Genomic DNA, 13,952 nt, shown 5'->3' with positions numbered 1-13,952 from the left:
GCTCCGGACAATTTCGACCACCTGGGGTTCTTTAACGTGCCCTGACATCGCACAGCGCACGGGCTTCTAGAATTTCGCCTCCATCGAAATTCGGCCGCCGCGGCCGGGATCGCACCCGCGTCTTTCGGGTCAGCAGCCGAGCGCCCTAACCACTGAGCCCCCGCGGCGGCGGTAAGTAAGACATCAGTACACTTGGATCGCCACGTGGCATTCCCCTGCGAGCGCTAAATAATTCAGACTATAATTTCTTCACTCACCTGTTCCACGTTCGGTTCCAACAGCCTATAGCGATGGCTACGACGGCAAAGGCCAGTATACGTCACGTGAGGCATGAACAGAACTACGACATAATCGCTGCTTCATCGTTTTACTTCACTACAACGTTAAAGCTAGCCTGCCTCAAGAACCGGAATCACAACGCTTGAAGAAGCAGCGACAATATTGCAGTTTTCTTCACGCCTCACGTGGCCTATGACCTTTGACGTCATAGCCATCGCTTAGCTGTTGAAACCGAAACCGAGAAAGGTGAGAGAAGAAATTCAGTTACAAATTATTGACCAGCAGCAGGCGAATACCAACCACATCGTGGCCCATGCACAGTAATGTCTTAAACATCATTACACAGAAGACAACATCCTACCTTAATATGGTAGCATATACTCCTTTAACTCTTTCAAATGGTCACTTTCGTGAGAACTGCACACTGCGCTTCCTTTTCCGCCTAACCGCAAAGACGACAGCCGTGCAGTGCTTTCCACTCTGCGCGCAGAGAGAAAAGTAAAGACGGAGGAACGTAAACGTCTTACAGCTAAGCCCAAGCGCGAGACAAGCAAGAGCGTTCGGTCACGCCGAATGCGCGCAAGTTGCCGTGCGCGAGTTCTAAGCGCCACGAACGCAGCCGTTACTGCGCCCGCTTGAAAAGTAGGACAACCCGATACTGGCGGCGAATGCGCCGGCGCCAACGCAATAAGACCGACGAACCGGGCACTGCATCCGCCGTCCGCTGTTCGGTCCCGGCACGAGAAAATTGTGGACGCTCGCACTCTCCGCTTTCTCCTCTTGCAGCGTCGGAAACTGCCCTCTCCAGCGTCGTCAAACAGTGCCGCTCAAGCCCGTAAAGTGTTTTGTCATACGATGCTGTTCCTCCCCCGTGTCGGGAAATTGATGGCGCGATGTCACCATCCGAAAACGACGCCCCGCAAGGACCCTAACAAAGTACCGAAAACAATGCGGGCTGCGACCGCGGCGCACTCGGAGAGCACAGCTGACAACCCGAGCGGCCTGGAAGGACAAAAAAAAATAGTAACGGCGCGCTGTCGCTAGAGTGGTACTGGGAAATGCTGGGTTCAGCACATCGCGTTCATCAGATATCGACCCTCCAAGCTCCGCGCCAGCTGCCAATTTATGACGTCTTGTGTCGAGTTCCCCGTGTCATAGTACCACTTGTTTCCTCCACATAAGAGGCTCGTCAACAGCGGAGAACTCACGCCGTTCGTTTCCTGCTCTATGCACCGCGGTGGGACAAGACGAGGTGGGAGGAAAAATAATAAGAAAAGCAGCTCTCCCCACTCGCTCGTTTCTGCAGAAACGCGCACTATGACATATCGGCGATGGTGACAACAGTTGGTGACCACGGAAGAAGTGCTCTTCGGTTCATAAGCAAGAAAGGCTGGACAGGGCAAATGCGGCACCTGCTAATGGAGCAGGACGAACCCTTCGCGCTATAGCAGGTGCCCCAACTAATTTTAGCCAAAGATGAAAACTTCATCGAGGCAAGATAGGTGGAGGCAACTTTGGCCACGCTGTTGACCATTGCAAGTAGTTAACAGTATTTTGTTCAATGAATAATGAAATAAGTTAGCAAAATAACGTTTTAGTAGAAAATTCCGGCGACAAATACTAAAGCGGCAGCAAATACTAAAGCTGCAGCTGCGCTCCTCTCAGTGCGCTATGTCGGATGATGTGTACAGGGTCGCCCACTCTTAGTTAGAACCCGCTAGCGCATGGCCGCACTCTTCAGAGGGCCACCGCGTGCGACACAGTCGCTCATCGCAGCAAAGTGGCGCACGAGAAGGTGTACCTGGACGTGGGGCTTCGCGTCATCTGCCACTTCGCTTCGATGCGCAGCCGTTTCGGACGCAGTGACCCTTCACAGAGCACGGCCATGCGCTAGCGTATTCCAACTAAGAGTGGACGACCCTGTACAAGGCGAGGCTGGAACAATCTGCTGCGGCCAAGCGACGGCGCCGCGCCGAAGAAACTGACGAAGAACGGGAAGAACGGCTAGCTAAACAACGTGCGTATGCAGCAGCCTGGCGAGCACGCCGGTCAACATCGCTTGATGCGGGTGCATCTACAAGTGCAGGGCCAAGTTTAATGAGTGGTGTTTATCTTTCCTCATATCTTTCAACTCTCTTCTATTTGCACGTGGCAGCGGTCGTGGCTTGGCTCGAGCCAGTAGGCAGCCCGTGCACTTTCCTTTTCATCCTTCTCTCAGTCGCAACCAACCAACCGTCGGCGCAGAGCGGCGGTAGACACGGCGGATGCGGGCTGAGGAAACGGATGAAGTTGCTTTCACAATTTCCGGGCTTAACCAAGCTGAGCCACTGCCATTTTTTTTTTTTTTTCATATTTCGCACGCTGTCTTTTCAACGCGGAAAAAACTCACCTATAGAACACATCACTGATGAAAGGCATTTTTTGACACGCTCTACAATTTGGCATCGGAAATGTCACCAGACACGCAACTGCTACAAAAACTTTCCCCATTTTTTTTTTATTATTATTCAGTTGAACAAAATAGAAAAATACTCCGAGTAACTACATAAAAGCAGCCAGAAAACAGTAAAAAAAAAACAGTGCTTGTCACAAATAAATACCGATCAAGAATTAAATGACTGCTCTGTTCCTTGTAACTTTGTTCCCTCTCATACTGCTCAGGACAGCACACGTTCATCGCGCGACTACTACTCTTCCGCTAGGTGTGCTCAGTTGCCAACAGAGCGAAAAGACAGTGCGGATACCGATTAGCTGCGAATGCTACCTTACCTGCAAAATTATACGTATGAGGCGTACGTTATCTGCGCGAGCTACCCGCCGACAGGAACGTGTCCAGCTCGGCTCGGTAGTGTATGACGACGCTTGATCGGCAGCGAATACACGCACGGCCATACTCAAGCACCACTGATCGGCTCTTATTGACGCACAATATCGCCCACCGGCAGTACAACGAGTTTAACGGAAAATATCGAACGCAGATGGGCACTGCGCTGGTCTCAACACCACTCTTATACTTTTGCTCAGGACAGCAGAGTATTCGTAGCCCGCCAAGGTTCATTCGCATCAGATTCATGGCTCGCATCAACACGTCGGGCTAACTAAATTCCCACTGTAGAGCAACAATCAGCCCCGGAATTTTCTCCAGCCACCACGTCGAAAAATTCTCACCACATTATCAGGAGATACGATGCGCCAAATAGGTGAACGCAAAGCCCAATACTGCGCAAACCTGTGACCTTCACATGTGAAAATCACAGCTTCTCAGTGAGTGCAATAGCTCGCTCAGCAAGAAATCGCCAGAAATGCATGCACTGTCGTAAATCACCGACTCGAAGTGGCCGGAACGTAGCTACCGTGCGGGGGACGGCCATACATTTCGCCCCTGCACGGAGTGCTCGTTCCCACCATCGACGCCCCCTTCGCAGCGATGCCCAAGAATTATCCTTCTTCGACACGCACAGCACGCTTTGCCACAAGGATTAGCTGCTCCAGGCGCAGGCTGGCAGCGATGGGCCCATAAGTCATGCACTCTTGCAATCTGCAGGCCGACGGCTCGATTTCCGTCCTCACCAGCGGATAGTAGTTCTCTTCGTTCCTCATCAGAGGTCAAGGACCGTGTTCGGGCGCGACTGCGTTAGACTGCGACACTCCAAGGAATTCTGCGAGAATATGTGACCCTCCGACAGCTTGGCTGAGAACACCGTTGATTTCGCCAGCGTTAAGCCTCTCATATTTGAAAAATGGTTCGGGCGCGGGCATGAGTGCACGGAGCACGTTATTCCGCTGTAAGTTCAATATAGTCCGCCCCAAAAAAACTCCTGAGGGCACTTACGTCTGCTTACGTGGAGGAATGCGAAAGCATGTGTTCTGAGGAAAGGAAAGGCTTTTGAGGAAAGGAAAGGACACAGTAGCTCTCACATCTCCATGGACACCTCAACCGCGCCTTAAAGCATGCAACTGAAGGTGCATATGTAGTCGGTCCGAACCCCTGCCGCAAGCTAGCCTCCAGCTTGACTAAAACATGCAAGCTATATGCAAAGAGAAATTATGAAACCACCCGGAACCCTGTACGACGAACGGTTGCTCACAGTTTTAATGCGAATGTAGTCGGCAATACTGAGGATAGCCAGTGACTATTCGCTGGGATTTCATCTACACCTTCACAGATTAGGAGGTGAGGATGTGGGGGGGGGGACTTGGTATGACGTCACATTATATCGTTGTCACGTGACTGTGTGACGTCGCATACTGTTGTCACGTGACCTGGCATGACGTCACACTCGTTTAATGTCACCACTAATTGTACTAATTTGTCTTAGTCTAAATGCATTAACTAGAATTAATAAGTCATGTTAATTAGCGTCCGTTATTAATTATGTGACGTCATCTTCATCAAGTGACTCGTCGGCTCGTGACGTCACATGATGCCGTTTCTTGCACACACTTTTGCGGACATGACCTTCCTTGAAAGTGAACCACCTAATGATTTCTAAAAAACAGAAGAGTGTGCGCTCGTGAGAGACCGTAGAAGCTTTCGTATACCATACCTTCTAAATGTCACTAGGAAAGTAGAAACTTGGGTTAGAAGGCCATAACGAGCTCCGTTCACTTCCGTCCGCACCTGCAGTAGGTTCCGCGAATAAACGGAATGCGCTTACGAAAAATTCTGCCTTGACAAGAGAGAATATGAGAGAGAGCCAGAGTTACGATTAGTTGCGAAGCGAACGAGGCTGCACCTTCCAAACAGGGTGCAGTTCCGTAGTGTTCTTTCGTAACTAAAGGATAAAATTCAAAAAGGTGGCAAACTTCCGTAAAAAAAAAAAAAAGAACACTGACACTGAACACATGGTGGCTTCCAGGTTCATTATTTACACAAAAGCTGCCTTCGCTGCAAAGTTCGCCGGAGCCACGGATGAACGGTTTACAAATCAGCGCCCAGGCGCATAACACCCCTCAACGGCTTTTTTTCCTTCGCAACGTACCACTAGGCAAAGTATTCAGGCTCTGCGTACGCACAACCATGCGCAATTACTTGATGCAGTCCCAAAAATAACGAAGGGGCCTCAAAACTCGAAGACCGGCGGCAGCGCGCCATCAAACCACAGGACGCGTGAAAACGCTGCTGCCAGAGGTACTACGCAGCGAAGATCGAAACCGCGACCTTGAAATTGACGCGGGGCGCCGTCAGCGCAGAGGTGAGAAGGCAGAAGCACAAAAGCGCCCCGACAGTGAGCAGGGTGACGTCGGACAGCTCCGCGCGCGAAGCGCGAGGTCAGGGTGGCGGGACGAGCGCCGGCACGCGGACCGCTGCTGCCGAGGCGTGGGAAGCGGAGCGCGGCCCCACGAAGCGGCCGACCCGGCCCCGTCTCGACAGGCCGTTTACTCACACTTAAAGCTATTTATTTACGCCAGCCGCCGCCATGTTCCCCCGGCCAGCCACTATATCGGGCCGTTCGGCCTGACAGGAGCGTCAACCCGGGCGCGGAACGCGGCCGATCAGTTCGAGTTACGATAAAGCCTTTCGGCGCGCGCAATATCGGCCGCTCGGCGCGAGCGCCAGGAGTCGTCGCTTTTCACCGGCGATGGGAGGACGCCCGCCTGACAAGATTCACCGGCCGCCTCGTAACGCGGCCAATTTGCCCAAGCTACGGCACCGAGGGCGGCAAGCAGCGGCAAAGAAAGGCGGGCTCGCTTCCTTCCAGGGATGAGACAACGATTCGCTCCCCTCCCCCGTCCGTCGTGTCTGCCCCGAGATGAAAGCGGCCATACGGCTGGGATCGCCCCAGCAATCTCGTTCTCTGGGCTTACACCCGGCGCACCGCGTCATCCGCACGGCGGAAGCAAACCGAGAGAACCGAGGGGATGGCACACTGCGGACCCGAGTAACCACAACAGCAGCGGACACGCTACGCTCCATGAAGCAAATTCTTGGGGGGGGGGGGGGGGGGGGGGGGGGGAACAGCAGCCTTTTTCCAACTGGGCATGAAGGGGGCACGCCGGTTTCCATCAGTAATCGCAACTCCATCGCTTTTTCTAATTCAGCTACTGAAAGTAATTTAGTAATACACGGCAGGCTTATTACAAAAGCCCGCTTCTCACGCAGAAATGCGCCCTGGCGTATTCAACGGCTGAACTATATGGCCGTTGCAGAAACAGCAATCTAGCGGCCAGTTTTGGGAACGACTGCTCCCAGAATACCTATCAACGCACGATTTGCGCTTATAGTATTTATTCCTTTGCTGGATAGTGCTTCTATAAAGTTCACTTTCAGGTCTTTGTCAAGCGCACAAGACGAATCGTGCGTTGGGGGCTCTCCGCACCCCACCTCGGATTTTTTTTTTTTTCACACAAAATTAAGCTGCAGTTCACGACTGTGCCGGCGTAAATCGGATCACGTCTTACGTCTTCAGTTACGGGTGGCACTTGAGACTGCTTACGTGCTTTGAATGAGAAAGCATCGTCTCATCGTGAGCTGTGTTGCGATGTTCATTAATGATTCCTTCCTTCAAAATGACACACGCACTCATTAGCATACAGGAATCGCATACACCAGGTTCACCTTTATTTGCCAAGACGCAACGCGGTTTTGTAGCCAATGAATTGCGTGCTGGTCTCGCAATCTGAAGCTCCTTGGTTCAATTTCCCGCATCTTCGGAATAAATTTTATTCTTCCTTCTCCGCTGTGGACGCCACTATCTTACGGTCTACTGCTAACGTCATGCGAGAGCACGGTGACGTCACTGAGGAATTTTCATGCCAGGCAAGCCGACGGACGGCGCCTTTTGTGCTAATAATGCTTTCGCCTTTAAACAAAAAAAAAAAAATAGGAGTCCGAGGAGCTCTTTCCCACAACAAACTAACATGCAGTGGATGCTTTTGGAAAGGCTGTTCCAGCAAAACTAAACTGCACAGTCGTGGATCGACCCTCGGAAAACACTACACAAAAAGTAAATAAAGCGCGCCCAGCTGTTCCGAATTTACTGCTACAAGAAAACACCCTAGAAACAACTACACCTTTCGTACCCACTCGGATGCTCGGAAAATAAGCATTCGGGGCTGCTACAGATTTGCGCGCGCAATCCGTAAGAAAAGTACACCCGACGTCATTTTCGAAGACCTCCAATTAAACGCCAACACACGGATGCATCAGCGTCTTCGCAAAGGAACGCACCACAGTTAGCGTGCAGTTCCGCCCGTACGTGCACACTTAAATAAATTACATAAACACAGTACTGCGGGAACGAACAAACACTAGCTACGGTCGCTCATGCAGAGAACGAAGAAGCAATGCGCTTTCCGCGTCTGTCAAAAACAGCGGCCACGAGAACGAATGCAAAAAAAAAAAAATGAAAGAAGGAAGAAGCGGTGAACCTGTCGTTTCATTTCCGTGCCACCCATTTGGACCAGTTCGTTTTCTTTTCATTTTTTCTGGATGCATTATCCACGCATGGCCAATATTCAGCCGCCTCTTCATGACGCATTTCTGTTGCTGTACAATCAAGCAAGTACACAGACTGCGAGGCCATCTTCAAGCAAGTTCCGCGAAGCAGCCTTTTCCGCAAAGCGACGAATGCTGCGGCAGGGCCCACCGCGCAGGGGCCTCTTCGTGGCAACGATGCGCAGCCGCTGGCGGGCCGAACGTTCAAACAGAGCAGCGACTACGCGCGACTTCACAGTTCCATGCTGCAACCTTTCAACAGCTATTTACGTCCGCACAACGAAAAGATATATCCGCACACATTTTCCGCTAAGTTCCAGATCGAACAACCCTGTCAAAACAGCCTTGCTCTATCCACCTCGGGATTCTATCAACCCATTTTGACTGCTCCCTGTTTTAAAGTCAGTTCCAAGAAGACTTGAAATGTGAAAAGAGAGAGAGAGAGAGTGTGTGTGTGTGGGGGGGGGGGGGGGGGGTGAAAGCACATGCGCGCAATGCCGAAGTCGTTGGAAAAATTCAGCAGACGTAATGGATAGTGAAAAACAAAGGGAGGGGGGGGGGGGGGGGTGATGAGAAAGAGTAGAAGGAAGGCTAGCCCAATACAATGTCAGACAACTACGGACGGGTGCTCCTTCAATATAACTCATTCGCAAGCTCCGATACGACATACTTATTTTCCGTCTTTCCGCGGTAGACAAACACAAACTATGACGAAACAACAAAGGTGGCTTGACCGCTGTCTCATCTCGGTCTGTCTATTTGCTGCAACAGATCTGCTTCAAGGAAGGCCCCACTTGACACCAGGCCATAGATGGGAAGGTGCTTGTTTTTTGTTTTTTTTTTTCGTAAACATTGTTTTCCGCAGACGTCTCAAGCAAGCGAAGGACAAAAACGAATCCCTCTTAGAATTCCAGCAGGGAAGGAATGAAGTTTCGCAAAGATCAGAACGCGACACAAAAGGGAAGCGTCCGGCTTTGCGGAAGCGACTTCAGCCGACTGTTCGAAAAACGCCCGCACGACAGCGACCTGACACCGACTATCGCGGTTTATCCTTTTCGTTTCCTTCGCTCCTCGTTGTGCTTGAGAGCGCTTTTACGGCGCCGGTCGGGTGGTTCCGTTCACCGTCCCGATGTCGCCGCCCCGCGAGCCCGGCGGTCTCCGCAATATCGCTCGCCCAGCCTCGACATCGGGGATCGGGGGCGCGGACACTCGAAGCCTGCAGACGCCGACCGCGACAGGAGTGGCGGCGTGGCCTCGCGTCTCCGGGGCGGGCCCCGACCCTGATCCCGTTTATATGGTAATGTGTCCCCAGGCGGTCCAAAGCCCTTTGTTCCCGAAGGGGAAAAGGCGCCGGGACTGCTCCGCCGTGATCCGCGCACGCTAGAGGTGCCATTCGATCTGTCCGCAGAAATGAGACTAGTCTGCTCGCCGAGGCGCAACCGCAGGGGCGATCAGCGAGAAAGCCACTCTGCACCGACGAGATTGGGGCCCGCTGAGCGCCACCGAAGAAGGCGCGATGTCGGCCCCTTCGCCCCGGCCAGGAACAGTCCGGATGTGTTCATCCAAGGAAGCCGGACTGCTTTGTCCCCCGCGGTGTGCAACTCGGCAGGATAAGCCTGCCAGCCGCAGGACGCACAAACCGGGGCAACTCGAAAGCGCGAACCTCGGGACGAGAGATTATTTCCGGCAGAGGGCAGCTGGTGGCTGTCGAAAGAAGAGGGCAAAGGACGGCTCACGTGAGACGTGTTTCCACACACATTTCGTCTTCCCGCAGATGACCGAAAAGCGCTCCCCAATTAGAAGCGAACTTCGTCGAGAATTTAAAACAAGAGTGAACGGAGCAGGCAGAGGTTAAAAAGATGCCGTGAATGAGGATACGCACGCTCAGACGCATGCGCAACACGACAGAGGCAAAAGCAGTTGAACGTTCTCAGCAAGGGTGTTTACAATCGGTAAACACGCGTAACGCTCGTGAGACTTTCGCTCTATGCTGAAAATCGTCTCACTCAAAATGTCTTCTTACGATGTTGTTGTAACCCGAGTTTCGGTTCTATGTGCTCCCAAGTGTAGGGAAGTGCCGCAGTCATTGCCCTACGTACGATGTGAGCCCCTTGTATATTTAGTCCCCATACGTGCCCTATATAAAGGGTCTCGTACTGGTTCTAATATTCCGTCTGCGTCCATGCTACTGCGAGTCTCGCCTCATTCATTTGACCCGCCTCGGGTCAATATGGGTGTCAACTCAAAATATGTGCATCCCATAGACTTAGCAACAAAAAAAAAAGTACCCACGATAAGCCGGTGGAAATTGACAGTTCTTTCCGATATTATGGCGGCAGCTGTAAAAGACCTTCGTGCGCTCGAGACCTCTGAGAACGTCCCACGTGGCCTCGGCGTATTCGCTGCATGAACAGCATTTCAAATGCCGGAGTCCTGCGGATGTTGCTCATGAGCATAAGCCTTGGCGAATCCGGTACTTTCGCTGACGCCTCCCTCTCTTAGCAGGCGGCATAGATGGATGTCATTCCGGCTTCCCTGTCTTGCCTCTACTGGCTTCAGGCTGCTTCCTTCGCATCGAGGACATTTGTCTATCCCGGAGGAAAATCTTGACTGCGCAGTGTCCCAATTCCTTTTCGAATAGTTTGCTTCGGGGACAGCGAGACCAGCAGGCATCTAAGGAGAGTCAATGGAGATGGGCAAGCGCTAGCCGGGAAACTTGAACGTCTGCACCAGGGCGCTAACGGGGCGCCAGGTAGCGACACTACGCAAATGTCTTCCCCATGCGTGAGCCTCGGCGGGGACAGCGCTACGCCGCCATTCCCCTTTTCAGCGCTACAACCGTGTGCAGGAAAACGCGCTTAGAATTAACGAACCTGCCCAGCAGCCACCGGACTGCCTCCTGTCACATTAGCCCTCGGCTCTATAGGTTACAAATCTCCAGCGCCGTTGCCGGCAGCTTCGCCTTTCACGTTCGTCATCGTCACCCGTAAAGACGCTTCCGAATCAACCGCACCCCCCCCCCAAGACCGGCGGTCTTCGCCCACTGAGGACGGCCACTGGCAGCTCCCGACAGCCACGTGTCCGCGAGTGAGCCCGGCCACCGCGGTGGCAAAGCGCGTCGGGCGGAGCGAGGGAGGCCACTTTTGGACACCGCCGTCCGGCAGCTGACTGGCGAGAACTGGGCCCAGAGATGGATGGTGCAGCGGACGCCGCATCAATGGCCCAGATAGTGTCCTGATCGATGCCCCCCAAGCAGCGCCGGAGAGGCAGCCCGCCGGCTGGCCAGCAGCTGGCACCTCTCCCGTCGCACTACCCGGGATTGTTTTCCTCCCCTTTGAGGACGCCCGCTTTCGATTTCTCGTCAAAGGACGGAAAGACGCGCCCGTGGTCGTCGCTCGAGGAAAGAGGAGAAAATCGTCCCGCCAGCAGAGGCGAAAACGCCAGACACAACGGGGTGCTTCGAACCGCACAGGGAGGTAGTACCCGCTTCCCCGGGAACAGTATAGGCGGCCCGATACGGAGCAGGAAGCGCGCCTGGTACGATGAAGGCGCACTGCGGCGGTCAATACCACCGCACTGGAGCCCAACTCCGGAGCACTCGCCATGTCACGCCGTCCGAACACCCGGAGCGCCACTCGTACGGACGACGAGAGGGTGGCGTACAAGAGAAGCAGCTGGCCGCGCACCCTTTCTCGCCGCAGCGCCTCTGCTCTGCGACTCCCTAAGGCGGAAGATAACAACCAAAATGGAGACAGCCTATTGGCTGCGGTCCATCAGGCACTCGGGACAGGAAAAAAGCGTATGCCGAGGCTATCAATGGACGAGCACCGGAATGACATCGTCGTTGCGCAAATATATCGAAAAAAATAGATACGAAAACATACGCTCGGATGAAACAAAGCAATTTCTTTGCACGTTTCCACCAAGTATATGCCAAGCCAGTGCACTGATGTCTAATCTTACACAATGCACCACACGGCAGTTAGAGTGCTTTAAAAAAAAAAAAAAAAAAACAAGAATGGAAACCAAACCGGTGGCAAGTGACATTCGTTATAAATGACCTTCAGCAGGGACATCGTTTCACTAAAAATTTGTTTCACGGGAAACAACAGGAAACAACAAATGTCGCCACAGCTGTACAGCCCGTGGCGACGCAGCCAACTCGAGAAGGCAGGACCGCGTTCACTCGGAGAAATTCTGTGGAACGTGACCGCGGGTCTCGCACGCTCCTCAGCTGGTGGAAAGCCACCTTTCAGGGTGAGCCCAAGCGCGCCTGGCACCCCTGCGCCGGCGGTGCCTTGCTTTCCACTGGAGTGAAGCGTTTCCCTCCATCGCAACGGCCGCCATTCCGTCCCCAGAGGCAACTGTGGGCATAAAATGCCTTCACGCTCATCACACTCAGTCTCATTCTCAGAACATAATATACGTCCAAGCACAGGCGTGGAAATTTCCCCACCAAGCACAACACGCTGCGCTACGCGCGCCTGCACTTGACCGGCAACTGCACGCTTCCCGCATGAGTCTTGCGGCTGGCCACGGGGTCGCAGGACAGAAATCTGCGGAGGCGAGGCAGCACCTGCACGCGCGCGCCAGATTAATGCTACTCCTCATATTGACAGCAGCCCAAACAGAACAGATGCTGAACACCGACGACAGCGATGAAACGGGGGGTAATGTCCAGCATGACGCTCAAGCTACCCAGCAGCTCGACTACCGAGGCATGTGACTCCCTTCGCCGGCCCGTCGGACCTTTGCAATAGCTGAGAGCCCCGGTCAGCGGTTTTTCACGCAACCATTGCGGCACCGATAAATGCGACCATGAAGGTAACGATAATAAACGCATTGGTCAGGTACGCACTCATGCGCTCACAGGGAATGACCGAGGAGGGAAACAAAAGGTCGATAAATGATTTCGCAACAAAGCCTACGCATGCTTGCGGCCGACGAATTAGCAGGAAATGTCAACACATCCGCAAAAGAGACCATTTCCTCCCGCGCCCGGTTCGAATGCCGGCAGTGCCAGCCCGCGGGCGCTCTGTATGCGTGGCCAAGCGCAGGGGCCACACAACGCCCCGGGTTAGCGCATATTCTCCAGCCTACTGAGCCAAGCGGAAAACGGCCAGCTTTGCTCCGGAAAGCTGGGCAAACAGTGCGCGCACTTGCCGGCGGAACAACGCCCCCAGCGCCCACTCCTGCGCTGGAAAGAACAACGGCCGCTGGCAAAATTGGCCGCGCCGGCGGCGACGCGCCGTCCGCGCTTCCGGGGAAGTGCGATATTTGTGTTGATGTGCGCAGGGCGAGGTTCCAATCCCCCCGCGCCGTTTCCCCCGCCAGGGGCAGAAAGGAGAGAGAAAAAAAGTTTGCTTCGAGCAAACAGCACTGGTCATCGCGATTTGGTCCGAACGTTGTTATTTCAGCAGAAAACGAGGCGACTGTTAAGCGTCTAAATCTTTCTCTCTCTCCTTTTTGTTCAGTTCTGCTCCTTTGCGCACAACGACAGAACTATTGCCACAGTGGCTGCCCCGAGTCCCGTAAAAAGCGACAGCATCATGCATGGGGAACGCGCTCCGGCGGAAAGTGTCGCGAGTGTTCTCGGCATCCTACTAAAAGCGGCGACGACGGCGGATTGGTCTCGGAAGGAAACGATATACAGCACTGCAAGAGGCGTATGCCGCGTCTCTGTTCCACACTTCGGTGCGCCCAGCGTCTCCCAGTCATGCAAAGAGCGCGGCGAGTCTTGGCTTCGGCAGAAACCGGACGCGCGCGCGCTTTGCGACACCAAGCAGGTGGCGTAGTGACACCGCAACGTGCCCTACTAAGACTGTCACACGCCATGGTGTGAGTTAGGGCGCTGCTGTTCACTTGGAAAGCCTTAGCGCACGCTCTCCACGGGGCCAAACGTCGGGCGCAAACTATGCGTGTAAACGAGAAACTGAAAACGATGGGAAGCGAAGCGTTCGCCTTCGCGGGCAGCAAACAAATGGCGAGAGAGGGACACAATAAGGTCCAGTCACAATGACTGCAAGCTGAATCAGAAAGCAGTCTCAACGCACCGCCGTCGTAATCACGATCATGAACCTGACTACACTGTAGGACAAAGGCCTCTCCCATCTCCCTCCCATTAACCCTTTGCTGTGCCAGCTGCGGCCGCCTTATATCCCCGCAAGCTTCCTAATCTCATCCGCCCACCTGAGTGTCGGACGGCCCCTGCTACTCTTGTCTTGTCCTGGAATCC

General features: G+C 53.6%; 1 protein-coding gene across 5 annotated transcripts in view; it reads right to left on the bottom strand.

The window, feature by feature from the left end:
* MYPT-75D (Myosin phosphatase targeting subunit 75D) overlaps positions 1-13,952 on the bottom strand; it is a 219,043-nt gene that overhangs the window by 32,003 nt on the left and 173,088 nt on the right. The window contains exon 1 of one of the 5 annotated variants that reach the window (XM_089580359.1): positions 258-442. The exons of the other annotated variants lie outside the window; for them this stretch is intronic. The gene's annotated coding sequence lies outside the window, so the exon portion shown is untranslated. Of the gene's footprint in view, positions 1-257; positions 443-13,952 lie in introns of those variants that run through there. 5 annotated transcript variants of the gene reach the window in all.

Source organism: Amblyomma mixtum, chromosome 3 (assembly GCF_055824585.1).
Source record: "Amblyomma mixtum isolate Tamu chromosome 3, ASM5582458v1, whole genome shotgun sequence".
In the NCBI taxonomy this organism is placed as follows: domain Eukaryota; kingdom Metazoa; phylum Arthropoda; class Arachnida; order Ixodida; family Ixodidae; genus Amblyomma; species Amblyomma mixtum.
Note: the sequence above shows the minus strand (reverse complement) of the source record. Positions and strands in the feature narration are given on the sequence as shown.